The 15,087-nt window shown below is 44.3% G+C and overlaps 1 long non-coding RNA gene and 1 other non-coding gene across 2 annotated transcripts in view; one reads left to right on the top strand and one right to left on the bottom strand.

Moving 5' to 3' along the window:
* The first annotated feature begins 394 nt into the window (after window positions 1–394).
* The window catches only part of LOC127576634 (uncharacterized), a 30,681-nt gene continuing 15,988 nt past the window's right edge, over window positions 395–15,087 (top strand). The window contains exon 1 of the long non-coding RNA XR_007957258.1: window positions 395–452. This is a non-coding gene — a long non-coding RNA (uncharacterized LOC127576634). The remainder of the gene's footprint in view (window positions 453–15,087) is intronic.
* On the bottom strand, window positions 10,939–11,009 carry trnag-gcc (transfer RNA glycine (anticodon GCC)). The gene has a single exon. It is a non-coding gene; the product is annotated as a tRNA-Gly (tRNA).

Raw genomic sequence — 15,087 nt, 5'->3', positions numbered from 1 at the left:
TCCGGAGCGCGGACGATTGTAGGTAGCGAGGTGGCCATGGATGGCCCTGAGACCACCGCCTCCCCGGACCAGAACATGGGCTGGAAGCTACCCAGCCTCTGGTACCTAAATTCAGGGAGACCGTGGAGGAAGATGGAACTGAGACCGGCAGAAGGAGCTGAGAAACTCTGCTAATCGCGTGGTACAACTGCTGCCAGGGTATTTGTTTGTTTTACATCTAAAATATAACATTGTTTTACCAAGCAAATATATTAATGTATAAATGGAGAGGTCAGGTTTACAGAATCGGTTTACTTTTGATGTAAGGAAAAGGCGGAGGAATTAAATAATTTCTTTATGTCTATCTTCATTCCAAACAAAAAACTGCCGGAAATGCCAGATAACTATGGGTGTAGCGAGAACGAGACCCGAAGGAAACAAGTATCGGTGAAGAGGTAGTACAAGGGAAGATGGTAAGACTAATAGTGGATAATTCCCAAGGATAGCTATGAAGGTAGCGGATGATCTGGTCATAATCTTAGAAAATCCTGTAGATTCTAGACTACAAATGTGAAAAGGGGGAGCAAATGTGAAAAGGGGGAGAGAGAAGAGAGGGAACTACAGCCTGTTAGGCTAAAACCAGTGTGCGGAAAATAGTCATCGAGTTGTACAGCACAGAAACAGGCCGTCGAGCCCACCGTCCACGCCGACCTTCAAGCACCCATTTACACTAATCCTACACTCATCTCCTCATTTTTTTAATTCTCTCCAGATTCCCATAATTCTTCACCCCCCCCCCCAGATACTGCTACTGCTACTGCTACTGCTACTGGCCCAAACACTCAAGGGCAATTTACAGTCAGTTAACCAACCAGTCTGGGGGTGTGGGTAGAAACCAGAGCACCTTGTGGAAACCCACGAATGTGCAGTCTCCACACGGACAGCGCTGGAGGCCAGGACTGAACCCAGATCGCTGGAGCTGTGGGGCAGCAGCTGTGCCACTGCACCGCCCCTACTGTAACATGTAATGAAGGATGTAATAACAACAACTTGAAAAGAAAAATAGGATTGAGCAAAGTCAGCATGTAATTATGAAGGAAAAATATTGTTTGTTTAATCTGCTGGGACTCGTTGAGGTTGTGATTCGTAGAATTAAGGTGAATCAGTGGATGTGGTTTACTTGAATTTTCAGAAAATTATCTATATGCTTCCAGGGCAGAGGTTGGTCAACAAAATTAGATCACCTACAGTTGGTGGTATTATATTGACATGGATTGATAACTAATTATCAGAGAGAAAGCAAAGAGTGGGAATAAATTGACCTTTCTCAGGCTGGCAGATTGTGACTAGTGGCATACCACAGGGGTGAGTACTTCAGCCCAAGATAATCACAGTATATGTCAGTGATTTGGTTGAGAGCCAATCCCGCCTCATGAGCAGTGATTGAATAGACTAGGCCTGTACTCTCCAGAGTTTAAAAGATTGACAGGGGATCTCATTGAAACTTAGAGTCATAAACAGCATGGAAACAGGCCCTTTGGCCCAACATGTCAACCGAGAGTCTGTCCAAGCTCGTCCCATTTTGCCATGTTTGTCCCATATCCCTCTAAACCTTTCTATCCATGTATCTGTCTAAATGTCTTTTAAACGTCATGATTGCACCCACCTCTACAGCTTCTTCTAGCAGCTCATTCCATGTACCCACCACCCTCTGTGTGGAAAAAGTTTCCCCTCAGGTCCATTTTAAATTTTTCCTCTTTCACCTTAAATCCATGTCCTCTTGTTTTAGACTCCCCTACCTGGGAAAAAAAGACTGTGACCATCCACCCAATCTATGCCCCTCATGGTTTTATATACCTCCCATAAGGTCATTCCTCAGCCTCCTACGCTCCAGGGGGAAAAAACCCCAGCCTATCCAGCCTCTCCTCATAATTCAATCCCTCCAGTCCCAGTAACAGCTTCGTGGATCTTTTTCGCACCCATTCCTGCTCAATGACATCCTTCCTATAGCTGGGTCCACCTGGACTTACTGTATTTTTGGAGCTCCTCAGGCTGGATTTAAGAAGGATGTTTCCCCTGGCTGAGGAATCTCGGACCAGGGTTCATGGTCTCAAATTAAATAATAGACCATTGGGAATGAGATGAGGGGAAATTTGTTTACTCAGAAGGTGGTGAAATCTACCCTTGAGGGATTTGGAGTCTCAGTCAATGAGTTCGTTGAGAACACAGATTGATAAATTTCTGGATATCAAGGAATATGGGGATGGCACTGAGGTAGAAGACCAACTATCGTCTTGAATGGTGGCGCAGGCTTAAAGGCCCAACTGGTCTCCTCTTGTTCCTATTTCTTATGGGAGAACAGCCCAGAGGAGCCAAGCTGCCGTCACATGTACCTCTGTTCTTCTGTGAAGCTTCGATGAATCCACTGATGTCCATCTGAGACCAGCATGAAACCTGCAGATTACTCGGGCTGTGTTTAAAGTTGATATCTGGTTAGCTCATCTTTTGCCATGCTTTAATCACCCCTCTGTGAATCAGCCCTTCAGCCTTTCTCAAGCTCCATTTTCCTCGCTTATCCTCTCATGCAAGCTACTGGGCTCCGTCATTAACATACACTGTCCTTGTTCCAATCTGAGTCTGGATTGGGAATAGGCAATATATGGTATTGGTTTATTATTGTCACTTGTACCGAGGTACAGTGGAAAAACTTGCCTTGCTTTCTGATCATACAGATCAATTCATTACACAGTGCATTGAGGTAGTACAGGGTAAAACAATACAGAATACACAGTAAAGTGTCACAGTTACAGAGGAAGTGCATTGCAGGTAGGCAATAAGGTGTAAGGTCATAACAAGGTAGATTGTGAGGTCAAGAGAGTCCACTTCATCGTATAAGGGAACCATTCAATAGTCTTATCACAGTGGGATAGAAGCTGTCCTTGAGCCTGGTGGTATGTGCCCTCAGGCTCCTGTATCTTCTGCCTGATGGGAGAGAAGAGAGAATGACTCGGGTGGGTGGGGTCTTTGATTATGCTGGCTGCTTCACCAAGGCAGCGAGAGGTGTAGACAGAGTCCATGGAGGGGAGTCTGGTTTCCGTGACGCGCTGAGCTGTGTCCACAACTCTCTGCAGTTTCTTACAGTCCCTGGCAGAGCAGTTGCCGTACCAAGCCATGATGCATCCAGATAGGATGCTTTCTATGGTACATTGAAAAAAGTTCGTGAGTGTCAAAGGGGACTTGCCAAATTTCTTTAGCCTCCTGAGGAAGAAGAGGTGCTGGTAAACTTTCTTGGCCATGGCGTCTATGTGGTTGGACCAGGACAGGCTATTGGTGATGTTCACTCCCAGGAACTTGAAGCTGTCAACCCTCTCGACCTCAGTGCCATTGACAGGGTGTCATCCTGTACAATCGTGGTGAGTGCATTCAAATCGCTTCCACTAATCTTGCTCTGATTACTCAGTCACACACACTCCTTTATTATGTGAGATCAATGTTGAATGCACTGGGGAGTGAGATGAAACAACTGGAAATGCCCCAATAATTAAAGATACGTGTGCATGCACATTAAAGGTGCGCGGGTATGAGTGTGTTGAATTAATCCTCCAAAAGTGGTCAGATGTACCTTGCTACTCAAGCACTGGGGTGAGACTTTGTCTTACAAATCATGCATCATACAACAAGCAGCTCTGTACAAGTGTTTTATCGTTCCACGAAAATGGTGTTTTACAGAGAAGTTCTTCTCAACCCTGCGTTCTATTAACATCAAAGTGTGTTTTTACTGGAGTATGAAATACATTCAGTGTCGTTTCATCTTAACATTTGTAATGCAAGGAAGAGGGAATTCAAGGGAACCATGGAAGGAAGTGCTTCAGCAGTTGCCTGAGCCTTCCCCACAGACACATCTCACCCTGAAAGTGTTCTCAGCTTTGTCTTTAGTCAACACTGTTTGGTTCCCTAAGCTTTAGAGAAGAATTTATCAGCAGCATTAGTTTCCCACTGAAATAGAAATCATTTGTGCTGTCTTTGGTGTGGTGTAAAAAACATTTCCCTGCATATATTTTCTCACTTCATCTTATTTGGATTTTTTTTTCCCTTATTCACATCTTCAATTTTTTCTTATCATCTACTTGTTCAGTTTTCAATTTCTCAGCAATCCCATATCACTACGTTATTCTTTCTGGCTCTACCTTCGCAAAATTATTGTTTTCTCTGTTTATTTCATTTGTTGTAATGCGTTATTGGTGCCAGTTGTTGTAGTAATATGCTGTCGCCACCAGTTGTTGCTGTAGTGCACTGTGGGTACCAGTTGTTGCAGTAACATACTGTCATTGCGTAAGTTGTTGTAATTCTGTTTCAATTTTTTTTCATTTTCACTTAGAATTCTTTCTGGTTGTATTTTCTATTTTTTACCAATCCAATCTCTTGTTTTCCAATTTATTTTAATTCTCTTCTCCACTGTGAAATATCTTTTCCATGTATCTCCCTCCTGCTCCTTTCTATTCAGCTTTTTATATCCACTTATAAGAACATCCTCCTGGGGCACAGAAAACACTGTTGAAGTTCATCCAGGAGAATGGCTTCCCAAAGACCCTAGATAGACATGTCCTCCTGCTGATTGTGAGCTGTGGTAATGCCCCATCAATACCTGTAGTGTCCTGCTGTGTTCTGTCTGTAATGCCCCATCAATACCTGTAGTGTCCTGCTGTGTTCTGTCTGTAATGACCCATCAATACCTGTAGTGTCCTGCTGTGTTCCGTCAATGTTTGTTGTAATGCCCCATCAACGACACCCAGTGTCCTGTCAATATATGTTACAATGCCCTTTCAATGCCAGTTGTGGTTATCATAATCAATTAAAGTAAGGTTTTATTGCATGCATTAGTAAGTGTATTATTGTTATGATGCTGGTTAGCTTAACATCTGTAGTTGGGAAAATGCTTGAAGCTATCATTAAGGAAGAAATAGCGAGACATCTGGATAGAAGTGGTTCCAGGAAGGGCAGGTCCTGTTTGACAAACATACCGGAGTTCTTTGAGGATTTAATGAGCACAGTGGATAGAGGGGAACAGGTGGATGTTGTATGCTTGGATTTCCAAAAGGTGCTCGATAAGGTGCCGCAGGATAACTGGCCTATAGCTACCTGCCTTTTGCCTACATCCTTTTTTAAACAGTGGCATGATATTTGCTGTCTTCTAATCCACTGGGACCTGCCCAGAGTCCAGAGAAATTTTGGTAAATTATCCCAACTGCCTCTACTATTGTGTGTGCCATTTCTTTCGGTATGCTGGGATGCATCCCATCAGGACCAGGGGACTTGTCTACCTTTATGCCCACTAGTTTGCTATTCACTACCTCATTAATGACAGCTATTTTATCGAGACTAATGGATAAAATAGGATACATGGAGTTGGGTGTAGTGTATTAGCATGGATAGAGGATTGGTTAACCAATAGAAGGCAGAGAGTTGGGATAAATGGGTGTTTCTCTGGTTGGCAATCAGAGGTGAGCGGGTTGCCGCAGGGGTCGGTGCTGGGCCCGCAACTGTTCACGGTATACATTAACGATTTGGAAGAGGGGACCAAGTGTAACGTATCTACGTTTGTTGCTGACACTAAATTGAGTGGAAAAGCAAATTGTGCAGAGGATGTGGAGAGTCTGCAGAGAGATGTAGATAGAACATAAAACATACAGCACAGTACAGGCCCTTCGGCCCACAATGTTATGCCGACATTTTATCCTGCTCTAAGATCTATCTAACCCTTCCCTCCCACATAGCCCCACATTTCTCTATCATTCATGTGTCTGTCTAAGAGTCTCTTAAATGTCCCTAATGTACCTGCCCCTACAACCTCTGCCGGCAGTGCGTTCCACACACCCACCTCTGTGTAAAAAAAAAACACTTACCCCTGACATCCTGCTTATATCTTCCTCCAATCACCTTAAAATTATGTCCCCTCGTATTAGCCATTGTCGCCCTGGGAAAAAGTCTCTGACTGTCCACACGATCTATGCCTCTTATCATCTTTTACACCTTTATCAAGTCACCTCTTATCCTCCTTCTTTCCAAAGAGAAAAGCCCCAGCTCACTCAACCTATCCTCATAAGACATGCTCTCCAATCCAGGCAACATCCTGGTAAATCTCCTCTGCACCCTCTCTAAAGCTTCCACATCCTTCCTATAATGAGGTGACCAGAACTGAACACAATACTCCAGGTGTGGTCTAACCAGAGTTCTATAAAGCTGCAACATTATCTGGCGGCTCTTGAACTCAATACCCCAACTAATGAAGGCCAACACACCATACGCCTTCTTATCAAACTTATCAACCTGCGCGGCAGCCTTGAGTGATCTGTGGACGTGGAGCCCAAGATCCCTCTGTTCCTCCACACTGCTAAGAGTCCTGCCATTAACGTTGTATTCTGCCTTCAAATTCGATCTCCCGAAGTGTATCACTTCACACTTATCTGGGTTGAACTCCATCTGCCACTTCTCAGCCCAGGTCTGCATCCTATCAATATCCTGTTGTAATCTACAGCAACCTTCTACACTCTCCACAATACCACCAACCTTTGTATCATCAGCAAACTTACTAACCCACCCTTCCACATCCTCATCCAATTATTTTATAAAAATCACAAAGAGCAGGGGTCCCAGAACAGATCCCTGCAGAACACCACTGGTCACCGACCTCCAGGCAGAATACACTCTATCTACCACCACCCTTTGTCTTCTATGGGCGAGCCAATTCTGAATCCACACAGCCAAGTTTCCCTGGATCCCGCGCCTCCTGACTTTCTGAATGAACCTTCCATGAGGAACCTTATCAAATGCCTTACTAAAATCCATGTACACTACGTCCACTGCTCTACCTTCATCAATGTGCTTTGTCACATCCTCAAAGAATTCAATCAGGCTTGTGAGGCACGACTTGCCCCTCACAAAGCCATGCTGACTGTCCCTAATCAGCCTATGCTTCTCCAAATGCCTATAAATCCTGGCTCTAAGAATCTTCTCCAGTAATTTGCCCACCACTGAAGTAAGACTCATTGGTCTGTAATTCCCAGGGTTATCCCTACTCCCTTTCTTAAACGAAGGAACAACATTTGGCACCCACCAATCATCTGGCACTACTCCTGTGGCCAGTGAGGACACGAAGATCTTTGCCAAAGGCACAGCAATCTCTTCCCTTGCTCCCTGTAATAACCTTGGATATATCCCGTCTGGCTCCAGTGACTTATCTATCCTAATGTTATTCAGAAGTTCCAGCACATCCTCTTTCCTCACATCGACAAGCCCTAGCATATCAGCCTGTTGTACGCCATCCTCCCAAATGTCAAGGTCACTCTCTCTCTGGTGAATACTGAAGCAAAGTATTCACTAAGACCCTCCCCTACCTCTTCCGACTCCAGGCACTTGTACCGCTTTTGTCCCTGATCAGTCCTACCCTCACTCTAGTCAACCTCCTATTCTTCACACGTGTAGAACGCTTTGGGATTTTCCTTGATCCTCCTCGCCAAGGACTTTTCTTGCCCCCTTCTAGCTCTCCTAAGTCCATTCTTAAGCTCCCTCCTGGCTACCTTGTAACTCGCCAGAGCCCTGTGTGATCTATGCTTTCTAAACCTCAGGTGAGCTTCTTTCTTCCTCTTGACAAGATATTCTACATCTCTTGTCAACCAAGATAGGTTAAATGAGCGGGCAAAGATGGCAGATGGAGTACAATGTTACTAAATGTGAGGTCATCCATCTTGAAAGGAAAAATAGAAGATCAGATTATTATTTAAATGGTGAAAGATTGCAGCATGCTGTTGTGCAGAGGGACTCAGGAGTGCTTGTGCATGAATCACAGAAGGTTGGTTTGCAAGTGCAACAGACGATCAAGAAGGTAAATGGAATGTTGGCCTTCATTGCTCGAGGGATTGAATTTAAGAGCAAGGAGGTTATGCTGCAACTGTACAGGGTACTGGTGAGGCTGCACCCGGAATACTGTGTTCTGGTCTCCTTACTTGAGAAAAGATGTACTGGCTTTGGAGGTGGTGCAGAGGAAGTTCACCAGGTTGATTCTGGAGATGAGGGGATCAGCATATGAGGAAAGACTGAGTCACCTGGGACTATACTCGCTCGAATTCAGAAGAATGAGAGGGGATCTTACAGAAACATAAAATTGTGAAAGGAACAGATAACATCGAAGCAGAAAAGTTGTTTCCACTGGTAGGTGACACTAGAACTAGGGGACATAGCCTCGAGATTCAGGGGAATAGATTTAGGACGGAGATGAGGAGGAACTGCTTTTCCCAGAGAGTAGTGAATCTGTAGAATCCTCTGCCCAGGGAAGCAATGGAGGCTACCTCATTAAATATATTTAAGACACAGTTAGATAGATTTTTGCATAGTAGGGGAGTTAAGAGTTGTGAAGAGGCAGGTCAGTGGATCTGAGCCTATGGCCAGATCAGCCATGATCTTATTGAATGGTGGAGCAGGCTCAATGGGCCAGATGGCCGACTCCTGCTCCTGTTTCTTATGTTCTTATGTACAGTGTAAACAACGCCTATTATTATAATGTTATGCCACTACTGCTTATTTTAATATTGTTCTGTCATTGCTAGTTGTTGTTGACATGAACCTTCACTGCCATTATTACAGTAATGTTCTATCAAATGGAATTGCTTTTGTGAAGGCCTCCCAATCCCAAGACTGTGGGTGGTTGTTGTTGTAATGTACAGTCAATGTGAATCGTTACAATGTGCCATCCACAGGTCGTTGTGATGTCCTATCACTTCCAGTTGAAGTAGTACCATGATATCAATGCCAGTTGCTGTTGTGATACCTTCTCAATGCCAGATGTGGTTGCAGTGCCCTGTCAATGCCTTTTGTACTTGCAATGGCCCATGAACGAATTTGGGATGCTTCACCGGTGCTTTGTTTTGTAGTACCCTGCCAAGTCAAGCTGTTGTTCTAATGCTGTATTGATGGCCCACAGGACAAACTGCTCTCGCGATGTCCTGTCATTGAGTTGTTGTGATGGTTTTCCAATGCCAGTTCTCATAAGACCATTATAAGTAGGAATGGAAATTAGCCATTTTTCCCCCTCAGCCTTCCTTACTATTGAATAAGATCATTGCTGAACTTCTACCTCAACACCTTTTTCCTGCCTTATCCCACTTTCCCTCGTTCCTCTGATCTCCAAATATCTGTCAGTTTCGGTTCGGAATGGAATGAGCATCTGAGTCTCCACAGCTGCCCAGCTTCACCACTCTCTGAGTGAAGAAATTTCTCCTCACTTCCATCCTAAACAGCCGGCTTTTTATTCCGAAATCCTCTTGCAATTAGGGTCAAGGTATTTTGTGTTCCTAATCACCTACTGCTCCTGCCATCAGTGAGTTATGTGCAAGGACTCCTAGGTCCCTTTGAACATCCACTCACAGATTACCTTTCTGGTCCTAAATAGTTTTTCTTTCCTTATCCTTTCTCTTTTTGTCTATGTTACAAAAATCATCTTCAGGTTTTTCTGATTTTGCTTGCCGATGTTTTTTTTCTGTTCAATGCAAGTGCTTTTGCCTTACTTTATATATGTGAGGTACTTTATATTTTCCTGTCAGTGCTCTGTGTTAAAACATTACAAATAGGAGCAGAGTGCAGCCAGTAGAGCTGCTGCCTCACAGCGCCAGAGATCTGGGTTCAAGCCTGACCTCCGCTACTGTCTGTGTGGAGTTTGCACATTCTCCCTGTGACTGCATGCATTTCCTCCAGGTGCTCTGGTTTCCAGACATACAGGTTGGTAGGTTAATTGGCCACTGTAAATTGCCCCTAGTGTGTAAGTGAGTGGTGGAATGTGGAGAGAATAAAATGGGATCAACGTAGGATTGGGGCGAATTGGTGCTTGATGGTCATTGCAGACGAGATAGGCAGAAGAGTCTGTTTCTGTTCTGTAGGACTCTATGAAATGGTTACATTGCTCCTCAAATCCTCCTGTGTCACTCTATAAGGTCGTGGCTTATCTGATCTTGGCCTTGGCTGAACTTTTCTGCTTCTTTCCACAATCATTGACTCTCCATACAACAACAATTTGTCTGTCTCTGCCTTGAATATTTTCAATGATGCAGATCTCTGCAGTAGTGAATTGTAGAGATTCACAGCCATCTGAGAGAAGAAATTCTTCCTCAATTTATTTCTCCATTTTTTAAAAATTTTTTTATTTACAGCGTGGTAACAGGCCCTTCTGGCCCAACAAGTCCACGCTGCCCCTTTCTTTTTAAACCCAAATTACCCTACCCATATGTCTTTGGAATGTGGGAGGAAACCAGAGCACACGGAGGAGAGCCACGCAGACACGGGAGAACGTACAAACTCCTTACAGACAGCGACGGGAATCGAACCCCGATCGCTGGCGCCGTAATAGCGTCGCGCTAACCGCTATGCTACCATGCCGCAAACGATGCCCTCTGGTTCCGGATTGCAGCACGAGGCTCTGTAACCTGACCTTCACTTTCCCACCTTCCCTTGATTTCTCCTACAAAGAGAGAACAATTCCTTCCTTCCTGTCCCTCGTATCCCAGACAATTTAAACCATTCCAACTCATTAACATTCATTTTCCTGGCCAACATTTACCTTTCAATTAACATCGCCAAAACAGTTTTTGAAAAGCAAAAAAGCTGTAGGTGCTTGAAATAAAAGCAGAAATTGCTGGGAACATTCGGCAGGTTAGGCAGCATCTGCCTTTTCAGGTACATGACCTTTTCTCAGAACCAGAAGTTAGAAAACAATCATGTTTTGGTTACCAAGAAGGGGTAAGGTGAAGAGAACAGAGGGAACATCCTTTGTTCTTGAACTTCTATTTAGCTTGAAGAATATACGTTATTTAGTGTATTTAAAATGTTATTCATGGTGGCCATCAACATGTGTTGTAGTTCTGGAAGAGAAGCAATTATGGCAAACGATGAGGCTGACAATTCCATGCTTTTTGCATTGGCCAGGAATTGAACCCGAGCCTCCTGTGTGGCAGGCAAGAATTCTACCCCTGAACCACCAATGCTGATTACTGTGCTGTATTCCTGTGCATATCAGCATATCCTCCTGCAGTTCTAAACCCTCCTTGCATTCCCCTCCGCTGCTGCAAGCTCTTGTGAACTCTCTGCCAACTGCATTCTGCATTCATCTGATTCCACTCTGGAATATGTAAGGGTGGGGGAAGCAGAAGAGAGAGAGAGGGAGAATAACATACTTTTATGACATATATCTATGAAGTGTTAAGGGGAGAACATGCAAACTCCACGCAGACATCACCGGAGGTCAGGATCAAACCTGGGCAACTGGTAAATTGGTTTATTATTGTCACAAGGTACAGTGAAAAACTTGCATGCCATCCATACAGATCATTTCATTACACAGTGCATTGAGGTAGTACAAGGGAAATCAATAACAGAATGCAGAATAAAGTGTTACAGTTACAGAGAAAGTGCAGTGCAGGCAGACAATAAGGTGCAAGGCTATAACGAGATAGATTGTGAGATCAAGAGTCCATCTTATTGTACAGGGGACCCGTTCAGTAGTCTTATAACAGCAGGATAGAAGCTGTCCTTGAGCCTGGTGGTATGTGCTTTCAGGCGTTTGTATTTTCTGCCCGATGGGAGGGGGGAGAAGAGAGAATGTTTGGGCTGGGTTTATGATAATACTGGCTGCTTTACAGAGGTAGTGAGGAGTGTAGACAGAGTCCTGGAGCTATGAGGCAGCAGTTCTATCTGCTGTGTGGCCTCTGAATTTCCTGTCTTAATGAGATCAACTCTTCTTTTTCTGAACCCCAGACAATCCAGGCCTGATCTATTCAATCCTCCTTCGTAAGACAGGTCTTTCACACCTGGAATCAATCCAGTGAGTCTCTTCACTACCAGCATGGCAGACAGTTCTCCAAGTGCATTGTAATCAGCAGCCTGTTCAGTTGTAAGAAGACTTCCCTATTTTTATATTCTATCCATCCCTTTTGCAATGAAGGTGAACATTCCATTTGGCCTTCTAATTATTTGCCGTACCTTTGTGCTAACTTCCAGTGTTCCTTGTATAAGGTAACCTGGTCTCTCTGGATTTAAGAGTCTCACACAATTTAAATGAATCTTTAAATCTTCCTATCAAAGTGATTAATTTCACATTTCCTATATTATGCTCTTTCCGCCTTCTTTCTGCTTACCCCTTTAATCTGCCCAGATCCCTTTGGAAACTTCTTGGGTCCTCCTTGCACTTTACTTTCTGGTATGTCTTTATATAAGATGAGATGGACTCTGACCTCTCACAATCTACCTTGTTGTGACCTCGCACCTTATTGCACTGCACTTCCTCTAACTGTGACACTTTACTCTGTGCTGTTATTGTTTTTACCTGTACTACCTCAATGCACTCTATACTGACTCAATGTAACTGTACTGTGTAATGAATTGACCTGTACGAGCGGTATGCAAGACAAGTTTTTCACTGTACCTCGGTACAAGTGACAATAATAAACCAATACCAATACAAGCTTGTAATTATTGCTCTGGGTCCATTCACCCAAGTCAGAAATATAGACTGTGAATGGCTGAGACACCACCCATGATCCTGAGGCACCCCACTAGTTATAGATTGCCAGCCTGGAAAGGGCCTGTGTATCCTATCTCTAAAGGTAGTTAACCAATCCTCTATCCATGCTGGTGTATTGCCCTTAATACCCTGAGCCCTTATTTTGTGCAGTATCTTTTTACCAAACACAACATCAACTCTTGTTTTGGGAATCCTAATACACTGTTTGTATTTGGTCAAACGCTAGGTTTTAAGGAGATTCACAAAAGAGGAAAGTTGGGGGGGGGGGGGGGGGGGGGGGGGGTGGTGTAATATTTTGACTCCAGTCTGGGTCTGGGTGAAATTGTGACTGCTGTCAGTTTTCACACTAGTAACAGCAGCTGTTGGTAGTTTCACCATCATTTCAACAGCAGTATCTAGTCATAGTATCATAGATGAATGTTATTTCTGGTGAAGGGGTGGCACAGTTAGTACAGCTGCTGCCTCACAGCTCCAGCGACCCAGGTTCAACCCCGGCTTCTGGAATTTGCATGTTCTCCCTGTAACTACATGGGTTTCTCCTAGGTTTCCGGCCACATCTCAAAGATGTACAAGTTGGTCGGTTAATCGGCCACTGTAAATTGCCCCTGGTGTGCAGATGAGTGCTAGGATCTGGGGGAGTCAATGGGAATGTGGGGCAAGTAATATAGAACATAGAACACTACAGCACAGTACAGGCCCTTTGGCCCACGATGTTGTGCCGACATTTTATCCTGCTCTAAGATCTATCTAACCCTTCCCTCCCACATAGCCCTCCATTTCTCTATCATTCATGTGTCTATCTAAGAGTCTCTTAAACGTCCTTAATGTATCTGCCCCCACAACCTCTGCCGGCAGTGTGTTCCACACACCCACCACTCTCTGTGTGGGGGAAAAAAAACTTACCCCTGACATCCCCTTTATATCTTCCTCCAATCACCTTAAAATGATGCTCCCCTCGTGTTAGCCATTTTCGCCTCACAGCTGTGACCATTAATGATGGGATTAATGTAGGGTTTATACTCGTTGGCTGGCATAGACTTAGTGGGCCGAAGGGCCTGTTTCCATGCTGTGCGATTCTGTCTTAGGTGCTGTTGTATTGTATATTATACAATGCAGTAATGTAGAACAGCACACAGTATGTTCATAGTGTAATGTATGAAGTAAATTATACACAGTATGTACAGGGGGTGAAAACAATGTGGAATATGCTGCTGCAGGGAGTGGGTGAGTTACGTGAGGAGACTGCTGTGCAGCGTAAACACTGGCAGGGAGCAGCTGGACTGTCCTTGCACTGTAACCCTGGATCATGGGCAGAAAGGAGCAAAGACCCTGCCCAAAAACATTTCCCTGCAGTCCTTGCCAGCCAATGAAGCTGGGATGAGGACTGGCTGGTCAGAGTGTTATTGACTTTAATTTTAAATATCTCCAACATTCAAAGCCCTTTAAAAATGAAATAAATAATTAATTCTAAAAGGTTAACTCAAATAAAACTTAATAAATAATTAAAAGCATTGAACTAAACTGCATTTATTTTGAAGTAAGAACTCTGACAGGTAAGGTAGAGGAACCAAGGGCATGGATTGATACATGGGACCGGGGTATTACAGCCATAACAGAAACGTGGTTGGGAGAGGGGCAGGACTGGCAGCTCAGTGGTCCAGGGTACAGATGTTACAGGCATAATAGAGGTGGAGGTAAGAAAGGAAGGGGAGTTGTCCTTTTGACTGGGGAGAACATCACAGCAGTACTTAAGGAGGATATCCTTGGGGGAACTGTGCAGTGAGGCTATCTGCATGGAACTGAGAAATAAGAAGGGATGATCACTTTGGAATTATATTATAGGTCCCCCAGTAGTCTGTGGGAATTAGAGGAGCAAATATGTAGGGAGATCACAGATAGCCATAAGAGAAGTAGGGTTGTAATATTAGGTGATTTCAACTTCCCTCGCATTGACTGGGACTGCCATAGCACAAAGGGCTTGGATGGGATGGAATTTATTAAATGTGTCTGGGAGTTTCCTCAGACAATACGTAGATGGCCCGACTAGATGTGGTAAGACTGGACCTCCTACTGGGCAATGAGGCAGGGCTAGTGTCAGTGGGGGACCGCTTTGGGACAAGTTACCATCATTCTATTCGTTTAAGAATAGTTGGAAAGAGCTAGAACTGGTCCGCAAGTTAAACTCCTAAAATGGGGTAAGGCAAACTTTGAAGGCATTAGACAAGAAATTGCAAAGGTTGATTGGGAGAGGCCGGTAAAGGGATGTCCAACAAGTGGGAGGCTTTTTAAAATGAGAGAGTTCAGGGACAGCATGTATCTGCTCGAGTGAAGGGCAAGGCTGGTGGGACTGGGGAACTCTGGTTGACGAGGGATATTGAGATGCTGTCAAGAAAAAAGAGACGTATGTCAGGTACAGGCAGCTGGGAACAAGTGAATCCTTCAAGGAGTGTAAGACATGTAGGAGTACACGCGAGGGAAATCAGGAGGGCAAAAAGGGGAAATGAGGCAGCTCTGGCAGATAAGGTGAAGGAGAATCCTAAGAG

This window comes from Pristis pectinata, chromosome 12 (genome assembly GCF_009764475.1).
Source record: "Pristis pectinata isolate sPriPec2 chromosome 12, sPriPec2.1.pri, whole genome shotgun sequence".
NCBI lineage: Eukaryota > Metazoa > Chordata > Chondrichthyes > Rhinopristiformes > Pristidae > Pristis > Pristis pectinata.
The sequence above is the reverse complement of the archived record's forward strand: the minus strand, read 5'-3'. Positions and strand labels throughout refer to the sequence as shown.